The 21,489-nt window shown below is 35.9% G+C and overlaps 1 long non-coding RNA gene across 3 annotated transcripts in view; it reads right to left on the bottom strand.

Moving 5' to 3' along the window:
- LOC143677704 (uncharacterized) overlaps positions 1–21,489 on the bottom strand; it is a 115,493-nt gene that overhangs the window by 57,688 nt on the left and 36,316 nt on the right. The window lies entirely within an intron of this gene.

Here is a 21,489-nt window from a genome sequence, read left to right as displayed (position 1 = left end):
ATTTGCAAAAGCATTCACCTCCTAGCATCCTACCATATAAACATTACCAAGAAATCTATGAAAAGACATGCATCATATCAAAATGGCCATCTTCCAAATTAGTGAGAAGAGCCTTTAGTTGAAAAGAAAGAATACTTTTAAAAGTATACGTATCTTGGGGGTGAAAGGGTAGTTCAGTGGTAGAATTCTTGCCTGCAATGTGAGAGAACCAGGTTGGATTCGTGGCCCATGCACTTCCCTAAACAAAAAAGAAACTAACAAACCAACAAAAAATAAACAATTCAACAAATGGTGCTGCAATAATGGAATAACTTACATGGAAAAAGAATGAAATGTGACCTCCCTATACAGCATACCAAAAAAAAAAAAAGTATACCTATTTTGCTAAAGGAGAACTGAAAATACTGTTCATAATATAGTTACTAATATAATTTTAGAGATTTTTAAAATAGCTACCTCTGTTAGAAAAATCTTTCTCATTAAATTGCAAGATGGATTTCTGTTTTGTAAAAATTCTAGAATCAATCAAGTTGGGCATAGGAAATACAATATCATGAAATTAAAGAAATTAAAATTCACCAATAAATGATACTAAATGACTGCTCTTTAGTGAAGAAAACCCATTTATATGGAGACAAAAATGGATGTTCTGGATTTCAAATATCATAGTCAAAAGATAATGGCTATATAAATTTCAATTTACATGGCTTACTAATTTCCAAATAACTAGAATACAATAAAATAAGAATATTAAAATCACTGTACATTACAAACCACTCCATAATAATTATAAAGTAAGACTGTGCTTAAAGAAAGATTGTGCTCACCGTTTTAGTGTAATGGAAAAACAACTGGACCAAATGTCCTGATACAAGACTTTAGTTTCAGGTTTGGAATAAAATTAGCTATGTGACTTCAGGTAAAGTAGATTCTGGACTGTCAAATTTCTCCTCTATTAAATGGAAATGTTGGATTGGGGATATTATTTCTAGGGTAACTTTAATTTTAAAATTTTATGTTCACAATCAAATTGCCTATTTAAAGTGAGTAATTTCCTCAATATGAACAATACTTAATGAGCAATATCTGTATTATGAATATGCCTTTAAAAAGACTACTCAGATAACTTTAAGCAGACAGAAACAAATATTTGGTTTTGTCCTAACCCCACTTAAAAAAAGTGTCTTGTCCTCAGAAGATTTTATAGCATAAAGTAGAACGTTTTTAAAAATTTTAAAGATGCCTATCATTTCTTCTTTATGATGTCACAGATTTTTCAATGCAATACCTGATATATAATAGAAGAAATTAAAATCAAGAAGTCACTAAAACTTTCCCCAACCACAAGGAGGTATTAAAAAGTGTATTTACTTCTTTGTAAATAACTAACGACTTCTCCAAGACATCAAGAAAATGGATATCAGTCATGTATTCCCTGGAGTAGAGTTTTCATTACAAAAAAAGGATGTGCGTTTCTCTTATAACAATGTCTATAACATTTTATTCTTTACACAAAGTAAAGAATTACTGATTTGATACATCCAAACTTATATTGTTACTACTCCTATGAGTCCTTTGTTCTGCAGTATGTATCTTCAATCTTCCTCTCTCCAGAAGTGCTCTGTCCTCAATAATTTTTCCAGTTGATTTACTGAAGTACATATTTGAAATCTTCTTAATCTGACAACACACTGCTCAGAGAATGTTTCCCTGGTTAATATGGCATACGAAATCCTGTATAATTTGCCCCTCATCTATCCTACTGCTGTCTTCTATCATTGAGCACCACTTCACAACTCATGGGCCCTCACAGAATCACATAAGCTAAAATTATAAGTATAAATAACAGTAAATAGTCTGACATCTCTCCTGTATTTGCAGATGTTGCACCCTTTTCCTATAATGTCTCCTTTTTTTTCTTGGAAAATCATTGCTCATCCTTTAAAAACTGGCTCAAATATCATTAGCTGATAATTTTAAGGTTTTGCTTGATGAAAGAATATTTCCACATTATAAAGAAAAAATCATCCTAAAACCTTTCTACTATAAAAAATAAAAAAAACAGAAGAAAAAAATCTTAATAGACCATTTTAATGCAAGAAAATCTCCCTCAGGCTGAGCATGACACAGAACACGCAAGGACTGAATGAAGTCTCTGTAGGCTTCTGTCAATCCCAAGTGACATATAGTTTGGTTTTGATTGCCTATTATAGGGAGCAGAAGAAAAGACTTGGATCCCACGTACTGGTTAGAGTTTCTACATAAATTCAGGATCCAAAGAAACATGTTTTAAATGCTTTAAAAATAAAAGTATTTTTAAAAATTAACCTTGGCTTCCCGGGCCGGCTGGGAGCATTGGAGAGGCGGTCCCCTGAAACCGCGGCGGCTGGCGCCCACACCACACGCGGCCCCCCGGACCAACTGAGAGAATTGGATCGGAATTCCCGAGGCCACGGAGAACGGTGACGGGTGGGGGAGGCCCCTTCCAAACCCGTGACTCCCCAGGAACGTGCACTCTCCCGGGCAGGCCGCTGCCACTGGCGCCCTCCCGCCACGCTTGTCGCCTTGGGCCGACTAGGAAATTCAGATGGGCGCTTTCCCGGGCTGCGGCAGCCAGCAACCCTCCCCACGTTCGGACCCCGGGCCGGATCGCACTCTTCCAAGCTGCTTCGGCTAGCGAACCTCCCAGACGGGGAGAGTTTTCCAAAGTTAAAGGTCCCACAGCACCTTTTACTGGTGGGACCCGCAGACAAACGTGTGCCATGAGCGCCACCTACTGGGCAGGATAAGAAAAACAGATCCCAGAGATTTCACAGAAAAATCTTCCAAACTTTTGGATCCAACACCCAGGAAAATCTGTCTAAATGCGCAGACGCCAACAGAAGATAACGGATCACGCTCAAATAATTGAAAACATGGCCCAGTCAAAGGAACAAACCAATAGTTCAAATGAGATACAAGAGCTGAGACAACTAATCCTGAATATACGAACAGAAATGGAAAACCTCTTCAAAAACGAAATCGATAAATTGAGGGAGGACATGAAGAAGACATGGGCTGAACATAAAGAAGAAATAGAAAAACTGAAAAAACAAATCACAGAACTTATGGAAGTGAAGGATAAAGTAGAAAAGATGGAAAAAACAATGGATACCTACAATGATAGATTTAAAGAGACAGAAGATAGAATTAGTGATTTGGAGGATGGAACATCTGAATTCCAAAAAGAAACAGAAAATAACGGGAAAAGAATGGAAAAATTTGAACAGGGTATCAGGGAATTCAAGGACAATATGAACCGCACAAATATACGTGTTGTGGGTGTCCCAGAAGGAGAAGAGAAGGGAAAAGGAGGAGAAAAACTAATGGAAGAAATTTTCACTGAAAATTTCCCAACTCTTATGAAAGACCTAAAATTACAGATCCAAGAAGTACAGCGCACCCCAAAGAGATTAGACCCAAATAGGCGTTCTCCAAGACACTTACTAGTTAGAATGTCAGAGGTCAAAGAGAAAGAGAGGATCTTGAAAGCAGCAAGAGAAAAACAATCCATCACATACAAGGGAAACCCAATAAGACTATGTGTAGATTTCTCAGCAGAAACCATGGAAGCTAGAAGACAGTGGGATGATATATTTAAATTACTAAAAGAGAAAAACTGCCAACCAAGACTCCTATATCCAGCAAAACTGTCCTTCAAAAATGAGGGAGAAATTAAAACATTCTCAGACAAAAAGTCACTGAGAGAATTTGTGACCAAGAGACCAGCTCTGCAAGAAATACTACAGGGAGCACTAGAGTCAGAACCGAAAAGACAGAAGAGAGAGGTATGGAGAAGAGTGTAGAAAGAAGGAAAGTCAGATATGATATATATAATACAAAAGGCAAAATGGTAGAGGAAAATATTATCCAAACAGTAATAACACTAAATGTTAATGGACTGAATTCCCCAATCAAAAGACATAGACTGGCAGAATGGATTAAAAAACAGGATCCTTCTATATGCTGTCTACAGGAAATACATCTAAGACCCAAAGATAAACATAGGTTGAAAGTGAAAGGTTGGGAAAAGATATTTCATGCAAATAACAACCAGAAAATAGCAGGAGTGGCTATACTAATATCCAACAAGTTAGACGTCAAATGTAAAACAGTTAAAAGAGACAAAGAAGGACACTATATACTAATAAAAGGAACAATTAAACAAGAAGGCATAACAATCATAAATATTTACACACCGAACCAGAATGCCCCAAAACACGTGGGGAATACACTGCAAACACTGAAAAGGGAAATAGACACAAATACCATAATAGTTGGAGACTTCAATTCCCCACTCTCATCAATGGACAGAACATCTAGACAGAGGATCAATAAAGAAATAGAGAATCTGAATATTACTATAAAGGAGCTAGACTTAACAGACATTTATAGGACATTAAATCCCACAAAAGCAGGATACACCTTTTTCTCAAGTGCTCATGGATCATTCTCAAAGATAGACCATATGCTGGGTCACAAAGCAAGTCTTAACAAATTTAAAAAGATTGAAATCTTACACAACACTTTCTCGGATCATAAAGGAATGAAGTTGGAAATCAATAATAGGCAGAATGCCAGAAAATTCACAAATACGTGGAGGCGCAACAACACACTCTTAAACAACGATTGGGTCAAAGAAGAAATTGCAAGAGAAATTAGTAAATACCTCGAGGCAAATGAAAATGAAAACACAACATATCAAAACTTATGGGATGCAGCAAAGGCAGTGCTAAGAGGGAAATTTATTGCCCTAAATGCCTATATCAGAAAAGAAGAAAAGGCAAAAATGCAGGAATTAACTGTTCAATTGGAAGAACTGGAGAAAGAACAGCAAACTAATCCCAAAGCAAGCAAAAGGAAAGAAATAACAAAGATCAGAGCAGAAATAAATGAAATTGAAAACATGAAAACAATAGAGAAAATCAACAAGACCAGAAGTTGGTTCTATGAGAAAATCAATAAGATTGATGGCCCCTTATCAAGATTGACAAAAAGAAGAAGAGAGAGGATGCAAATAAATAAGATCAGAAATGGAAGCGGAGACATAACTACCGACCTCACAGAAATAAAGGAGGTAATAACAGGATACTATGAACAACTTTACGCTAATAAATACAACAATTTAGATGAAATGGATGGGTTCCTGGAAAGACATGAACAACCAACTTTGACTCAAGAAGACATAGATGACCTCAACAAACCAATCACAAGTAAAGAAATTGAATTAGTCATTCAAAATCTTCCTAAAAAGAAAAGTCCAGGACCAGACGGCTTCACATGTGAATTCTACCAAACGTTCCAGAAAGAATTAGTACCAATTCTCCTCAAACTCTTCAAAAAAATCAACGTGGAGGGAAAACTACCTAATTCATTCTATGAAGCCAACATCACCCTCATACCAAAACCAGGCAAAGATATTACAAAAAAAGAAAACTACAGACCAATCTCTCTAATGAATATAGATGCAAAAATCCTCAATAAAATTCTAGCAAATCGTATCCAACAACACATTAAAAGAATTATACATCATGACCAAGTAGGATTCATCCCAGGTATGCAAGGATGGTTCAACATAAGAAAATCAATTAATGTAATACACCATATCAACAAATCAAAGCAGAAAAATCACATGATCATCTCAATTGATGCAGAGAATGCATTTGACAAGATTCAACATCCTTTCCTGTTGAAAACACTTCAAAAGATAGGAATACAAGGGAACTTCCTTAAAATGATAGAGGGAATATATGAAAAACCCACAGCTAATATCATCCTCAATGGGGAAAAATTGAAAACTTTCCCCCTAAGATCAGGAACAAGAAAAGGATGTCCACTATCACCACTATTATTCAACATTGTGTGGAGGTTCTAGCCAGAGCAATCAGACAAGAAAAAGAAATACAAGGCATCAAAATTGGAAAGGAGGAAGTAAAACTATCACTGTTTGCAGACGATATGATACTATACGTCGAAAACCCAGAAAAATCCACAACAAAACCACTAGAGCTAATAAATGAGTACAGCAAAGTAGCAGGTTACAAGATCAACATTTAAAAATCTGTAGCATTTCTATACACTAGTAATGAACAAGCTGAGGGGGAAATCAAGAAACGAATCCCATTTACAATCGCAACTAAAAGAATAAAATACCTAGGAATAAATTTAACTAAAGAGACAAAAAACCTATATAAAGAAAACTACAAAGAACTGTTAAAAGAAATCACAGAAGACCTAAATAGATGGAAGGGCATACCGTGTTCATGGATTGGAAGACTAAATATAGTTAAGATGTCAATCCTACCTAAATTGATTTACAGATTCAATGCAATACCAATCAAAATCCCAACAACTTATTTTTCAGAAATAGAAAAACCAATAAGCAAATTTATCTGGAAGAGCAGGGTGCCCCGAATTGCTAAAAACATCTTGAGGAAAAAAAACGAAGCTGGAGGTCTCGCGATGCCGGACTTTAAGACATATTATGAACCCACAGTGGTCAAAACAGCATGGTATTGGCATAAAGATAGATATATCAACCAATGGAATCGAATAGAGTGCTCAGATATAGACCCTCTCGTCTATGGACATTTGATCTTTGATAAGGCAGTCAAGCCAACTCACCTGGGACAGAACAGTCTCTTCAATAAATGGTGCCTAGTGAACTGGATATCCATATGCAAAAGAATGAAAGAAGACCCATCTCTCACACCCTATACAGAAGTTAACTCAAAATGGATCAAAGATCTAAACATTAGGTCTAAGACCATAAAACAGTTAGAGGAAAATGTTGGGAGATATCTTATGGATCTTACAACTGGAGGTGGTTTTATGGACCTTAAACCTAAAGCAAGAACACTGAAGAAGGAAATAAATAAATGGGAGCTCCTCAAAATTAAACACTTTTGTGCATCAAAGAACTTCATCAAGAAAGTAGAAAGACAGCCTACACAATGGGAGACAATATTTGGAAATGACATATCAGATAAGGGTCTAGTATCCAGAATTTATAAAGAGATTATTCAACTCAACAACAAAAAGACAGCCAACCCAATTACAAAATGGGAAAAAGACTTAAACAGACACCTACCAGAAGAAGAAATACGGATGGCCAAGAGGCACATGAAGAGATGCTCAATGTCCCTGGCCATTAGAGAAATGCAAATCAAAACCACAATGAGATATCATCTCACACCCACCAGAATGGCCATTATCAACAAAACAGAAAATGACAAGTGCTGGAGAGGATGCGGAGAAAGAGGCACACTTATTCACTGTTGGTGGGAATGTCAAAGGGTGCAACCACTGTGGAAGGCAGTTTGGCGGTTCCTCAAAAAGCTGAATATAGAATTGCCATACGACCCAGCAATACCATTGCTAGGTATCTACTCAAAGGACTTAAGGGCAAAGACACAAACGGACATTTGCACACCAATGTTTATAGCAGCGTTATTTACAATTGCAAAGAGATGGAAACAGCCAAAATCTCCATCAACAGAAGAGTGGCTAAACAAACTGTGGTATATACATACGATGGAATATTATGCAGCTTTAAGACAAGATAAACTTGTGAACCATGTAATAACATGGATGGACCTAGAGAATATTATGCTGAGTGAATCCAGCCAAAAACTAAAGGACAAATACTGTATGGTCCCACTGTTGTGAACGGACATTCGAGAATAAACTTGAAATATGTCATTGGTAACAGAGTTCAGCAGGAGTTAGAAACAGGGTAAGACAATGGGTAATTGAAGCTGAAGGGATACAGATTGTGCAACAGGACTAGATACAAAAACTCAAAAATGGACAGCACAATAATACCTAATTGTAAAGTAATCATGTTAAAATACTGAATGAAGCTGCATCTGAGCTATAGGGTTTTTTTTTGTTTTTGTTTGCTTGTTGGTTTGTTTGTTGTTGTTGTTTTTTACTATTACTACTACTTTTATTTCTTTTCTTTATATTGACATTTTATATCTTTTTCTGTTGTGTTGCTAGTTCCTCTAAACTGATGCAAATGTACTAAGAAACAATGATCATGCATCTATGTGATGATGTTAAGAATTACTGAGTGCATATGTAGAATGGTATGATTTCTAAATGTTGTGTTAATTTCTTTTTTTTCTTTCCGTTAATAAAAAAAAAAAAAAAAAAACCACAATGAGATATCATCTCACACCCACCAGAATGGCCATTATCAACAAAACAGAAAATGACAAGTGCTGGAGAGGATGCGGTGAAAGAGGCACACTTATCCACTGTTGGTGGGAATGTCAAATGGTGCAACCACTGTGGAAGGCAGTTTGGCGGTTCCTCAAAAAGCTGAATATAGAATTGCCATACGACCCAGCAATACCATTGCTGGGAATCTACTCAAAGGACTTAAGGGCAAAGACACAAACGGACATTTGCACACCAATGTTTATAGCAGCATTATTTACAATTGCAAAGAGATGGAAACAGCCGAAATCTCCATCAACAGACGAGTGGCTAAACAAACTGTGGTATATACATACGATGGAATACTATGCAGCTTTAAGACTGGATAAACTTATGAAGCATGTAATAACATAGATGGACCTAGAGAACATTATGCTGAGTGAGTCTAGCCAAAAACTAAAGGACAAATACTGTATGGTCCCACTGATGTAAACAGACATTCGAGAATAAATTTGGAATATGTCATTGGTAACAGAGTCCAGCAGGAGGTAGAAACAGGGTAAGATAATGGGCAATTGGAGTTGAAGGGATACAGACGGTGTAACAGGACTAGATACAAAAACTCAAAAATGGACAGTACAATAATACCTAATTGTAAAGTAATCATGTTAAAACACTGAATGAAGCTGCATCTGAGCTATAGGCTTTTGTTTTGTTTTGTTTTGATTTTACTATTATTACTTTTATTTTTTCCTCTATATTAACATTCTATATCTTTTTCAGATATGTTGCTAGTTCTTCTAAACCGATGCAAATGTACTAAGAAATGATGATCATGCATCTATGTGAGGATGTTAAGAATTACTGATTGCATATGTAGAATGGTATGATTTCTAAATGTTGGGTTAATTTCTTTTTTTCCGTTAATTAAAAAAAAAAAGAGAGAGAGAAGGGGTAATTGGAGCTGAAGGGATACAGACTGTACAACGGGACTGGATATAAAAACTCAGAAATGGACAGCACAATACTACCCAATTGTAATGCAATTATGTTAAAACACTGAATGAAGCTGCATGTGAGGTATAGGTTTTTTGTGTTTTTTTTTTCTTTCTATTATTGTTTTAATTCTTATTCTGTTGTCTTTTTATTTCTTTTTCTAAATCGATGCAAATGCACTAAGAAATGATGAATATGCAACTATGTGATGTTATTAAGAATTACTGATTGTACATGTAGAATGGAATGATTTCTAATTGTTTTGTTAATTCTTTTTTTAATTAATAAAAAAAAAATTAACCTTGAAAAGACGAGTGTGTAGAAAAATGTCTCCCTTGAGATTCATAGCTGTAGTGCCAAAACTCACCTAACTTTGTGGCCTAAATTTACACTATCTGACTAGTAAGAAACATTTGCAAGTCAAAAATTCAACTTAAAATGGAATCAAGTTGCAGGTGGGTCAGGCTCTTGGTAGAAACAAAATGAATCCTATATGAAAGATCATACTGCAACCCAAGCTTCAAAGATTTCCTACAAACAATGTCCAACAAACATCAGCTCATAAGAAGAAAAATGACAAATCAATGAGACAGCAAAGTGGAATCAGCTGCAGGGTGAGGGAGAGAATGCATATCCACAAAGTCTTCAAGACATAGAATTTAAGTATGCATAATAACAATAAAGAAATAAAAGAGGAATTAGATATGAACAATGAGTAAGTGATTAAAAATGAGGAAGCATATTTGAAGAATAATAGAATACCATGTTTAGAAATAAAGACTATAATAATTGAAATTAAGAGCAACACGGCAGAGATAAATAGTACACAATATAAAACTGAAGAGAGGAATAATGAATTGGAAGATGTGAAAAAAATTACAAATAAAACGGCAGAAACAAAAAATATGGAATATAAAAAAGACTTAAAAGAAATGAAGCAAGTATTAGAAGGTTTAACATAATTAGAGTTCCAAAAGGGAATTTAAAATATGAGGGAAATATGAAGAATGAATACATAATGCCTAAGTATTTCCCATAATTAGTAACAGACAGAAATCCTAACATTCAGAAACAACAAATTCCAGTGAAGATAAATAAAATCCATACTGAACCCAACCACATCTTAAATAAAAATTCAGAATCACAAAGTCCAAGAAAAAATACAAAACGTAAATAGATACTATGGTGGTTTGCAACTCTTGGTGTCCCAGAAGAGCATGTTTCTAAAGTTAATCCACTCCTGTGGGAGTGGACCCATTGCAAGTAGCAGCTTTTGATGAGGCTATTTCAGTAAAGCGTGATCTGCCATTCAGGATGGGTCTTAATCCTCTCACTGGAGTCCTTTATAAATGGGATGAATACAGAGAAAGAAAGAAGCAAGTTATAAATTTATAACTAAATAAATCCCCCCAAGTTGATCTATCGTTGTATTCTGACAGCTTTAGCAAACTAAAACAATTCTGTAGACATTTCCTTTGTGAGAGTATATCAGTGCTAAAATATTTTCATTTTTGATAATCTGAAAATGTTTTAATTGCTCTGCTATTCTTGAAAGATAGTTTTTGTGTACAAAATACTAATTTAATAGACATTTTCTTGTATCATTTTTGTCGTTCCTATTAGCTTTCAGTCTAATTGTTCTCTTTTGTTTGTCTTTCTTTTGTACTTGTTTCAGTTTGCTAGGCTGCTGAAAGCAGATACCATGAAAAGGGTTGCTGAAAGGAACAATTCCTGGAAGAGAAGGGAGACACCAGTAGATGTCACCATATACCTTGCCATGTGGCAGAGGAACTAAGGATCGCAGGCAGGTGGTCTTCCCGAAGAAAGCATCACTTTGATGATGCCTTGATTTGGACATTTTTCTCAGCCTCAAAATCGTAAACTAATAAACTTCTATCGTTTACAGTCAACCCATTTCATGGTATCTGCTTTCAGCAGCCTAGCAAACTGAAACAAATACAAAAGAAAGACAAACAAAAGAGAACAATTAGACTGAAAGCTAATAGGAACGACAAAAATGATAAAAGGAAATGTCTATTAAACTAGTACTTTGTACACAAAAACTATCTTTCAAGAATAGCAGAGCAATTAAAACATTTTCAGATTATCAAAAATGAAAATATTTTAGCACTGATATACTCTCACAAAAGAAATGTCTACAGAATTGGTTTAGTTTGCTAAAGCTGTCAGAATACAACATATCAGAGACAGATCAACTTAGGGGGGATTTATTTAGTTATAAATTTATAGTTCTTCAGAGGAAAGACAGCTGGCTGTCGTCTGAGTTTCTCTGTCACATGCGAAGGCACACGGCAACGACTACTGGCCTTCTCTCCTGGCTTCTGGGTTCCAATGGCTTTCCCCTGGGTTATTTCTTTCTGCATCTCCAAACGTCTGGTCTGATCACCTAGCTCTGAGATGAGGTATGCTGAGCTTCTGAGCTCTCTTCTGACTTTTTTTAAGCCTCCAGCTAATTAAATTAAATCTCACTCATTGTGGAAGGCACTCCCCTTAGCCATCCACAAACGTAATCAGCCATAGATGAATTTCACATACTGATGACTTAAGTCCACAGCAACAGAACAGGGCACCGTGACCTGGCCAAGTTGACATCTGAAACTAACTACTACAAGAATATACTTCAGTAAGGAGAAAAAATATTTCAAAAATAAGTTCTATGATGCAGAAAGGAATGATGAGGAAAAAAAAACTTACATGTTTGCAAGTAAATGTAAACAACTGACAAACAGCAATAACAATTTTCTACATGTGTGTTAAAACTAGAAGAAAGATATATAAAAAGTAAAATATTATGTAAGCTGGAAGGGATATGGCTGGAGTTGAAGAATTCTAAGTTCCTTGTATTATTCAGAAGGATGATGAAGATATTGGTGAGCTTTAAACTTTGCTTAAAAATGCATACTCTAAAATTTCAAGAGGAACCATGGATAGAATAAAAATGATATAAAAATGTAAAAATTAGTAGCAGAGGAAAATTCAGTCTATCATTCAGTAAACTCAAAAACACAAGAAAGGAGAGAGGAAAGAGAAAAATAGAACTAGTATAAATAAAAAGTACAAAATAGCATGGGAAGAATTAATAATAGCCAGCATGTGATGAATGCTTACTATTTCTAGAAAGTTTTCAAATATTTTATATGGGTATTATTCATATTATCCTTATAAAGAAAAGACCTCTGAAGGAACTAAAACACAGAAAGAACATTATTTACTTGTCGAAGGCTGTATTGCCAGGGACAAGCAGAATAGGGATACAAATCTGGGAAATCTGACTCATGGACCAATATCTCAACCATTGTACCATTGTGGTTGATATCCAGGGTGACTGTGCTGCATAACTCCTGAGGTCAAGTCACACTGTATTTTATAAAAACAGTATACTCTGGAGGACAAGTTTAGCATAGAATACAATGTAACATTATGGTATAGTTGATATCTACAAAAATTTGTTATTGATTGCCAGTGTCAAAATAAACTGAGTCCCCAGTTCCTTCTTTAGAAATTCCTTGTCACTTTTCAAAAGAGGGGTTTGCTCCCAGGAATGCCAATGTAGGCAGCTACTATATTCTACTCAACATCAGAGATCAAATACATTGAACTTTCTGGTTGAAAGGCAAAAAATAATGTCAGACTAATTTTTTTTAATCCAGCTATATGCTATTTGAAATAAATAAACATAAAAATGCAGAGAGTTTAAAAGTAATAGGATGAAAGAATGTCAAACAACTACCAATAAGATGAATACTCACATACGTATATTATTATCAGACAAAATAGGTTTACTACTCCAAGACAATATAACAATTTTAAATTGTATACCCCTAATAACATTAGCTTTAAAATATATGAAGCATGTCTCTAAGCCCAACTCTGCAAGTGAAATCATTGCCCTCCCACCTATGTGGGACATGTAATTCAGGAGTGAAAGTCTCCCTGGAGACATGGGAGATGAATCCCAGGGATGAATCCAGCCCTGGCACCATGGGATCAGTAATTCCATCCTGACAAAAAGGGAGGAAAGAAGTATAACTAATAAAGTATCAGTGACAGAGAGAGTTCAAATAGTATCAGAGGCTACTCTGGAGGTTGCTCTTACCGAAGCTTCATTTAGACCTTGCTACCTATCATAACCTGCCAAACCCCAACCAGGACCATTCCACCCAATCCTAAAGAACACCTAGGACAATGTATAAGATTCTACAAGGGTTCCATGCACTAGAATAACTTTTCAGAAACCTATAACCTCCAGATGGGTCCCTGGTCCAAATAAGTCCTGAAACCTAGAGGGCCCAGCCTCTCTAGAACATCAGATAGTTCCATCTCCTTACCCCATATTAGTGACAGACCCTTCCAATATGAAAAAGTTAGAATGGCCATAGCCCAAACACCCCTAAAGAGAGGGATGGAAAGATCAAAGATGATGGTGGAATTATACAGAGAAGATAAGATTCAACAAATGAGTATGAATGCTGAATCATTAAATTGATATCTCTTTTAGTCTCCAGTATCTTAGAGTAATAGAAGTAAAAACCTAAAATCGTGGAATTGTAACCCAAGTCAAACTCTGATATGTGTCCTACAACTAATTGTGGTGCTCTGTTTTGAAATTTATTGCTTTTATTTTGTATATATGTTATTTTTCACAAAAAAAGAAGGAAAAAAGTAGATTGTGATGATAAAAAAATTTAAGTCTTCTAGTCTCCTTATATTCTGGAGCAGCTAGAAGGAAACATGTGAGAGGAATGTATGGTAGACCATAACAAACTCTGGGATCTGTCCTGTAACTAGTTGTTGAAGAGTACTTCAAAAATGATTGCTTTTTTATTTCTTTGTTTTGTATATATGTTATACTATACAATTAAAAAGTTAAAAAAAAAATGAGCAGAAATGCATTGAATCATAAGGAGAAACAGAAAAATCTACCACACAATGAAAGGTTTCAAATTACTTACCTGAATAACTGACAGCTCAAGTGGACTGAGAAAATTAAAATTATATGTAAGCTTTGAACATCTCAATTAACAGTTTCATATAATGGATACATATAGAACTCAGCAACATTTGGAGAAATCACTTTTTTTTTTTCAAATACACATCACACTCACTAAAATGTATTGCATGATAAACTATCAAAAAGCAATGTAAAAAAAAAAAAATTCAAAGAATTCATATCATACAGACCACACCATTTTCTCTTATTTGAATACAATGAAATTAAGAATCTAACTTCTTGGAATATATTTGGAGGATTAAAAATATATTTCTAGTATCCACCTCTGGAAAGCTACTATTAAACCAACATTTCTCCAGTTAAAAATTACAATTCATGGATAAAATGCAAAATACATTTATCTGAACATACTGAAAAGAGATTTAAGAAGTCAGAAGTTAGAAATAATTGGTACTGGATGAGTTTCCTGGTTTTATAGTTCTTTGCCTGAAGTTAGGTCCCAATCATCAATGGTGAAATTTAGATAGAAAACTGCTGCATTATGTGTTGACAATCACAGCAGCTAGAAAGTGACAGAACCTCAAATTCTGCTTATAAACTCTGTAAAAATCTCTGGTTGATCCCTGAATTTTATGTGGGGACAGATTTCAAGCAACCATGCTAAGGCTTGAGATCAAAGCAAAATTTCTGGCTACTTTCTTTTGCAAGAAAGACAAACTTTAGGATTGAGTTCAATTAATATTCTTCAGGGGACTATAACCAAATCCAGTCTCTACAAGGTATTTTTCTTGATTCTCAAAAGTAAAGGGAAACAATGGAAGCCCAAGTGTTAGTATTAATAGGAAAGAATTTTAAAGCAGCTATTTAATTATATTCAAGAATTGTAAATAGGGCGGGCCACGGTGGCTCAGCAGGTAAGAATGCTTGCCTGCCAAGCCCGAGGACCCGGGTTTGATTCCCCGTGCCTGTCCATGTAAAAAAAAAAAAAAAAAAATTGTAAATAAACATGTTCATAATAAATGAACAGATAGAAATTAGCAGAAGAAAAATAGAAACTATAAAAAGTAACTAAGTGAAAATTTGAGAACTAAAAAATAAAATATCTGATATCAAAATTTAACAGCAGATTAGAAATGACAGAATAAATGGTCAGGGAACTTGAATAAAGATCAACAGAAGTTACCAAGTCTGAAAATACACTTCTTGATAACTTAAGCATAGAAAGGAAAATCATATGAAAGCTAGAAAATAGAGTATAATATTAAAATACTATACTGTAGAAGTTGTGAAGCAAGGCTAAATAGTTCTTAGAGGTAAATTTATAGTCAGAAATACTTTTATTAGAAAATAAATATTGGCTCAAATTTATGAGCTGAGAAATAACTTAAATACAACAAAACAATAGTTACAAAGAAATTAGAATCAAGGGAGTTGATAGATAAATAATTTAATGAAATATAATAAATAATAGAGAGGAATAACAAAGACAAATATTGGTTTTTAGAAATAAAATTAATGTATTTTAAAATCTAGTAAGATTGATCAAGGGAAAAATAAACAATATGATAAATGAAAAAAGAACATACTATAGGTATTGCTGAGATTAAAGTAGTAATAAGAACAATAATAGATTCTAAACTGCTTTAATCCAAAAAAATTGAAAAATAGACAAAGTGAATAAATTATGAGAAAAATAACATCAAATACTAACTGAATAATAAAAAAAATTTAATGAATAGTTAATGTCATCCCACCATACAAAGAGACAACAGACACATAAGATTTTGTAAATATGCTCTAGCAAATTTCAAGGAATAGATAATCCTATACCAACCTTTCCAAAGATTAGAAAAACAGGAAATATTCCCAAATGTATTCTAGAAACTGATATAAACTTTGATAACAACCCTAGATAAGGACAAAAACAGAAAAAATTACCAGCCAATTTTACTCTTAATTTAAATGAAAGATAAGTAAATTAAAAAACACATGTGTCTTAGTTTCCAGGCTGCTGTGGCAAATATTATACAATGGGTTGTCTTAAACAGGAATTTACTGGCTCACTGTTTGGAGGGCAGTAGTCCAAGATCAAGTCATCAGCAAGTTATACTTCCTTCCCAAAGACTGTAGCATTCTGATGCTGGCTTGTCAGCAATCTTTGGGCTTCTTTGGCTTGTGACTCTGCTTCTAATCACATGATGATGTCCTTTCATTTCTTTTCCAGGTTCTCACTGACTTCCAACTTCCCCCTATGGCCTTCCCTGAACTCTGGATTTGGGTTTCTTTCTCTTTATAAAATCTCTAGTAATCTGTATTAAGACCCACCCCCATTCAGTTGGGCCACACCTTAACCAAATACAAATTCTTCAAAAAGAATTTGTTTACAATTGTTTACAATTGGTTCACATCCATCGGAATGTAGGTTAAAATTAAGAACATTTGTTTATTGGGGTGCATAATTCAACCTCCATTCAAGATGGTGAGGTATTAATGTAGGGATACAAAAATCAAATAGAAGGAAATAGAGAGCTCAGAAATACACCCAATGTTATTGGAGAAGTGTGCATCACACCAAATTCATTTGGCCCTATCTCTCACTTTAGCCACTCAGTCAGCCTCTACAGAAAGACTTCAACCATGTTCTCACAGCTACAACATGGCAGCACCTTACCTTACCTTGAGCAGAGCTACGTAGTTGTTTTGTTTTGTTTTTAATATTTTTATTGTCAAATCTTAACAAACATACAAACATTCTTCACATAAAAATATTCTATACATGGTATGCAATCAATGACTCACAATATCATCACATAGCTGTGTATTCACAACCATAATCCTTTTTTTGAACATATGCATCACTCCAGCAAAAGAAATCAGAAAGAAAAATGAAAAACTCACACATACCATACCCCTTACCCCTCTCTCTCATTAATCACTAGTATTTCAATCTACTTCAATTTATTTTAACCTTTGTTCCCCTTATTATTTGTTTATTTTTTATCTAGATTTTTTACTCATCTCTCTATACCCTAGATAAAAGGAGCATCAGACAGAGGTTTTCACAATCACACAGTCACATTGTAAAAGCTGTATCATTACATAATCATCTTCAAGAAACATGACTACTAGAACACAGCTCTACAGTTTCAAATACTTCCCTCTAGCCACACCCATACACCATAAACTAAAGGGGATATCTATACAATGCATAAGAATTACATCCAGGATAATCTCTCAACTCTGTTTGAAATCTCTCAGCTGCTGACACTATATTGTGCTATTTCTCTCTTCCTCCTTTTGGTTGAGAAGGTTTTCTCAATCCCTTGATGCCAAGTTCTGGCTCATCCCAGGATGTCTGTCCCATGTTACCAGGAAGGTTTAAACCCCTGGTAATCATGTCCCACATAGAAGGGGAGGGCAGTGAGTTCACTTGGCATATTGGCTTAGAGAGAGGCCACATCTGAGCCAGGTTCTCTGGGGTGACTCTTAGGCCTAATTTTAAGTAGGCTTAGCTTATACTTTGCAAGGATGAGTTTCATAAGGGTGAATCCCGAGATTGAGGGCTCAGCCTATTGATTTGGTTGTCCCCACTGCTTGTGAGAATATCAGAAATTCTCCAAATGGGGATGTTGAATATTTTCCCCTTTCTCCCATTCCCCCAAGGGGACTTTGCAAATACTTCTTTATTCACTGTCCAAATCATTCTGGGATTTATTGGGGCATCACACTAACCTGGAAAAACCAACAAAATCTCATGTCCTATTCCAGATTTCACATACTTATGGTGTTCAACTAAACTGACCATACAAGTTAAATTAGGAAATGCACTCACCAAAATATAAATTTCGACCAAATAAGCATTTCTCCCTTTAGTCTCACACAGAAATTGAAGTTTTAAAATGTGGATGATATCATCCTTTACCCAGTCTTCTGATATAACTTTAGTTCTATCCAGATCAGCTTCATTCACATCTCTACTCAATGTCTGATCACTGTTTCATCTTTTTAAACAGTTCCTGGATGGGATAATGCTGACTTTCATAGCTTCAGAGCTCTAACTCTGAGTCTCAGATGTCACCTAAATATCCAAAGTTTCAGGGAATGACCAGGTTATACACAAATAGCTCAGTATCTCACACTAGAGAAATAGCAGTTACAACTCCAGAATAGATGTGATGTTGCAAGAGCTTACAAATTAGAACCCTTTACAATACGTCCCTACCTGATATCCTATGCTCTCAACTTTAGCACATCAAATTTTTATATTATAGTTAGTTCATATGATTGAGGCATGATAATATTTGTCCTTTTGTTCCTGATATTCCATTCAACATACAGCTCTTAAGGTTCATTCACCTAGTTACATGTCTCACAACTTCATTCCTTCTTGTGGTGGCTCAGTAATCCATTGTATGTATATACCATAGTATCTCCTTCCGTAACTCAGTCACTGTACCCTTAGACTACCTCCGTCCATTGTGGATCACAAACACATCCACCAGGGACACCACAGGGCTAATATCCATTCATGTCCACATGGTCAGCTTCTCCAGGTGTATACTAAGTAGCGGGGTTTCAGTATCATATGGTAAACCCAGCCCTAGCCTCCTATTGTACCATCACACTGCCCTGCAAGGGGCTGCACCTCTCATTTCCCTACTGACAGTGAATAGGTAGGTCTTTTCCCTACACTTTCTCTAGCACTTGTTTCTCTGTTCATTTTTAAATAGTTTTATTCACACATCATACAATCCAGCCTAAGTGTATAGACATGGCCTTCACCACCATACTCTATTTGAAGATATTTCCTTTTCTTCCACAAAGAATCCAACCCCCTTTCTCAATCCCCCTGCAGTTGACATTTAGTTTTGACATAATGCTTTTGTTCATTCATTGGAAACATATTACAATGTTACATTGACTACAGACCCTAGCTTGCATTGATTGTACTTTTTCCCATATACCTCCATCTATTTTCAACACCTGTTCTTCCTCATGCAAAAACATTTTTTTTAATTTGTACATTTAACACCATCATTGTACACTCTAGGTGTTCCTAAATTATGACATCTCAGTCTTTATCTTCTATCTTTCCTTCAATTTCATAATTGCCCCCACCCCTTTGCCCTCTATCATTCTCACATTCGGCTTCATTCAGTGTATTTACATTATTGTGCTACCATCAGGTAGTATTGTGCTATCCAGCTCTAAATTTTTACAATCAGTCCTTGTCATGATCAGGTTCATGTGTCAACTTGGCCAAGTGGTGGTACCTGTTTGTCTGTTTGGGCAAGTGCTGGCCTGTCTGTTGTGATGAGGACATTTCATAGAATCAAATCATGATCATGTCAGCTGCATCCACAGCTGATTCCATTTGTAATTAGCTAAGTGGAATGTCTTCTGCAATGAGTGATGCTTAATCTAATCACTGGAAGCCTTTTAAGGAGGATTCATAAAAGACAGGCTTTCTTCCTGCTTCAGCCAGCGAGCCTCTCCTGTGGAGTTCATCCAGATCCTCCATCAAAATCATCAGCTTCACAGCCTTCCCTGTGAATTTTGAACTCTGCATTCCCACGGTTACATGAGACACTTCTATAAATTTTATATTTGTGAGTGTTTCCTATTGATTCTGTTTCTCTAGAGAACCCTAACTAATACAACTTGGTACCAGGAGTTGTTCTTAAGAAACAGAATCTTAAAATGGGTTTTTATGAATGGTTTTCTACTCTGACTGGACTCAAAGGCACTAAGGACTCTGAATCCCATAGTCAAAATGACACTTCCAATCCATGGAGTGAGTTGGCAAAAGAGATAGTCAAAATATCACCTAATTCTCCTAATGCTTCACTTGTATGAAGCCAGGCTCTGGGGGATAATGTTTTTGACACCTTTACAGAGTTTTGTGGAAATAAGAGGTACAGAGAATGTTGGCTGGTTGTTGTTAGATACACTGGATACTTTAAAGACTGAAAGGGATGGGCTTGAGGCTTCAATCAAGAAGCTTAAGCGCTGTCTGAGAGATGCAGAAGTTTCAATGAGTATCCTGAAGGAAAATCTTATTTCCTGTAGGTGTAGACTTGAGATCTCTGAAAATCAGACTCAGAATCTTATTGTTAGAGGAGCAACTTTACAACATAAACTGAAATCTCAATCTTGCATCGTGTCTGCCTTTAAAGTGAGGTAATTGATTGGAAAGGAGTGGGACCCTGAAAAATGGGATGGTGACATATGGATGGATTAGGATGCCAGGGGTGAGGTTGAAACCCTAGGTCATGCTGAGTCTTCTCTAGATAACCCTGTAATAGTCTGCCCTGAGGGCATAGCCGCCCCACCTCCAGCCTGCCTTGAAGAGTTGGCCACCCAACCTGCTCCTGAAGGGATTAGCCTAGAGTGATTAATCCTGTTTCACCAGATGAAACTGCAAATGAATGCTCTGAAGCAAATGGCTTGGAAGATATTTCTAATTCTTTTCATGACCCACCCCCACCAACACTCATTTCTTCTAGACCTATAACTAGATTAAAGTCCCAACAGACCCCCAAAGGTGAGGTGCAAAGTATCACACATGAGGAAGTATGTTATATTCCAAAAGAACTGGGTGAGTTTTCCAGTTTATATAGACAGAAAGCAGGGGAATCTGTGTGGCAATGGATTTTAAGGGTTTGGGATTATGGTGGGAGGAATATAAGGCTGGATCAGGCTGAATTTATTGATATGGGCCCACTATGCAGAGATTCTGCATTCAATGTTATAGCTGGAGGAGTTAGAAAAGGTATTAACAGTTTGGATGGTTGGTTGAAACATGGATCAAAAGGTGGCCGACATTACCTGAGGTTGAAATGCCAGAGCTGCTCTGGTATAATGGAGATGAGGGGATCCAGAGGTTTACAGAGATTGGAATGTTAGAGTGGATTTATCATGCAAAGCCTGCTCTTACACCCCAGGAAGGGGTGTCCGAAGGATATCCTTTTACCAGAAAAGTGAGAAATTTGTGAGACTAATGCCATCATCCCTTTAGAGCTCTGTAGTTGCACTTCTCTGTAGGTCAGATATTACTGTAGAAAGTGCTGTCACTGAGCTAGAATCCTTAAACACAATGGGATGGACAGATCCTGAGTTGGCAGAAGCCAGGTGGCAGCATTTAATCGCCAAAGATAGTGTAGACATGGCTATTCTAATAGACAGCAAACTCAAAGCAGGAGTCAAAATTATATGACTTGCAGAGATTTGTAGCATTGGCTGGTAAACCATGGGGTACCTAGAAATACAGTAGAAGGGCAGTGTACTAAATTCTTGTTCAAGCTGTATAAACAAAAGAG

The sequence above is a fragment of the Tamandua tetradactyla genome, chromosome 3 (genome assembly GCF_023851605.1).
Source record: "Tamandua tetradactyla isolate mTamTet1 chromosome 3, mTamTet1.pri, whole genome shotgun sequence".
Taxonomy (NCBI): Eukaryota; Metazoa; Chordata; class Mammalia; order Pilosa; family Myrmecophagidae; genus Tamandua; species Tamandua tetradactyla.
This window is presented reverse-complemented; position numbering and strand designations above follow the sequence as displayed.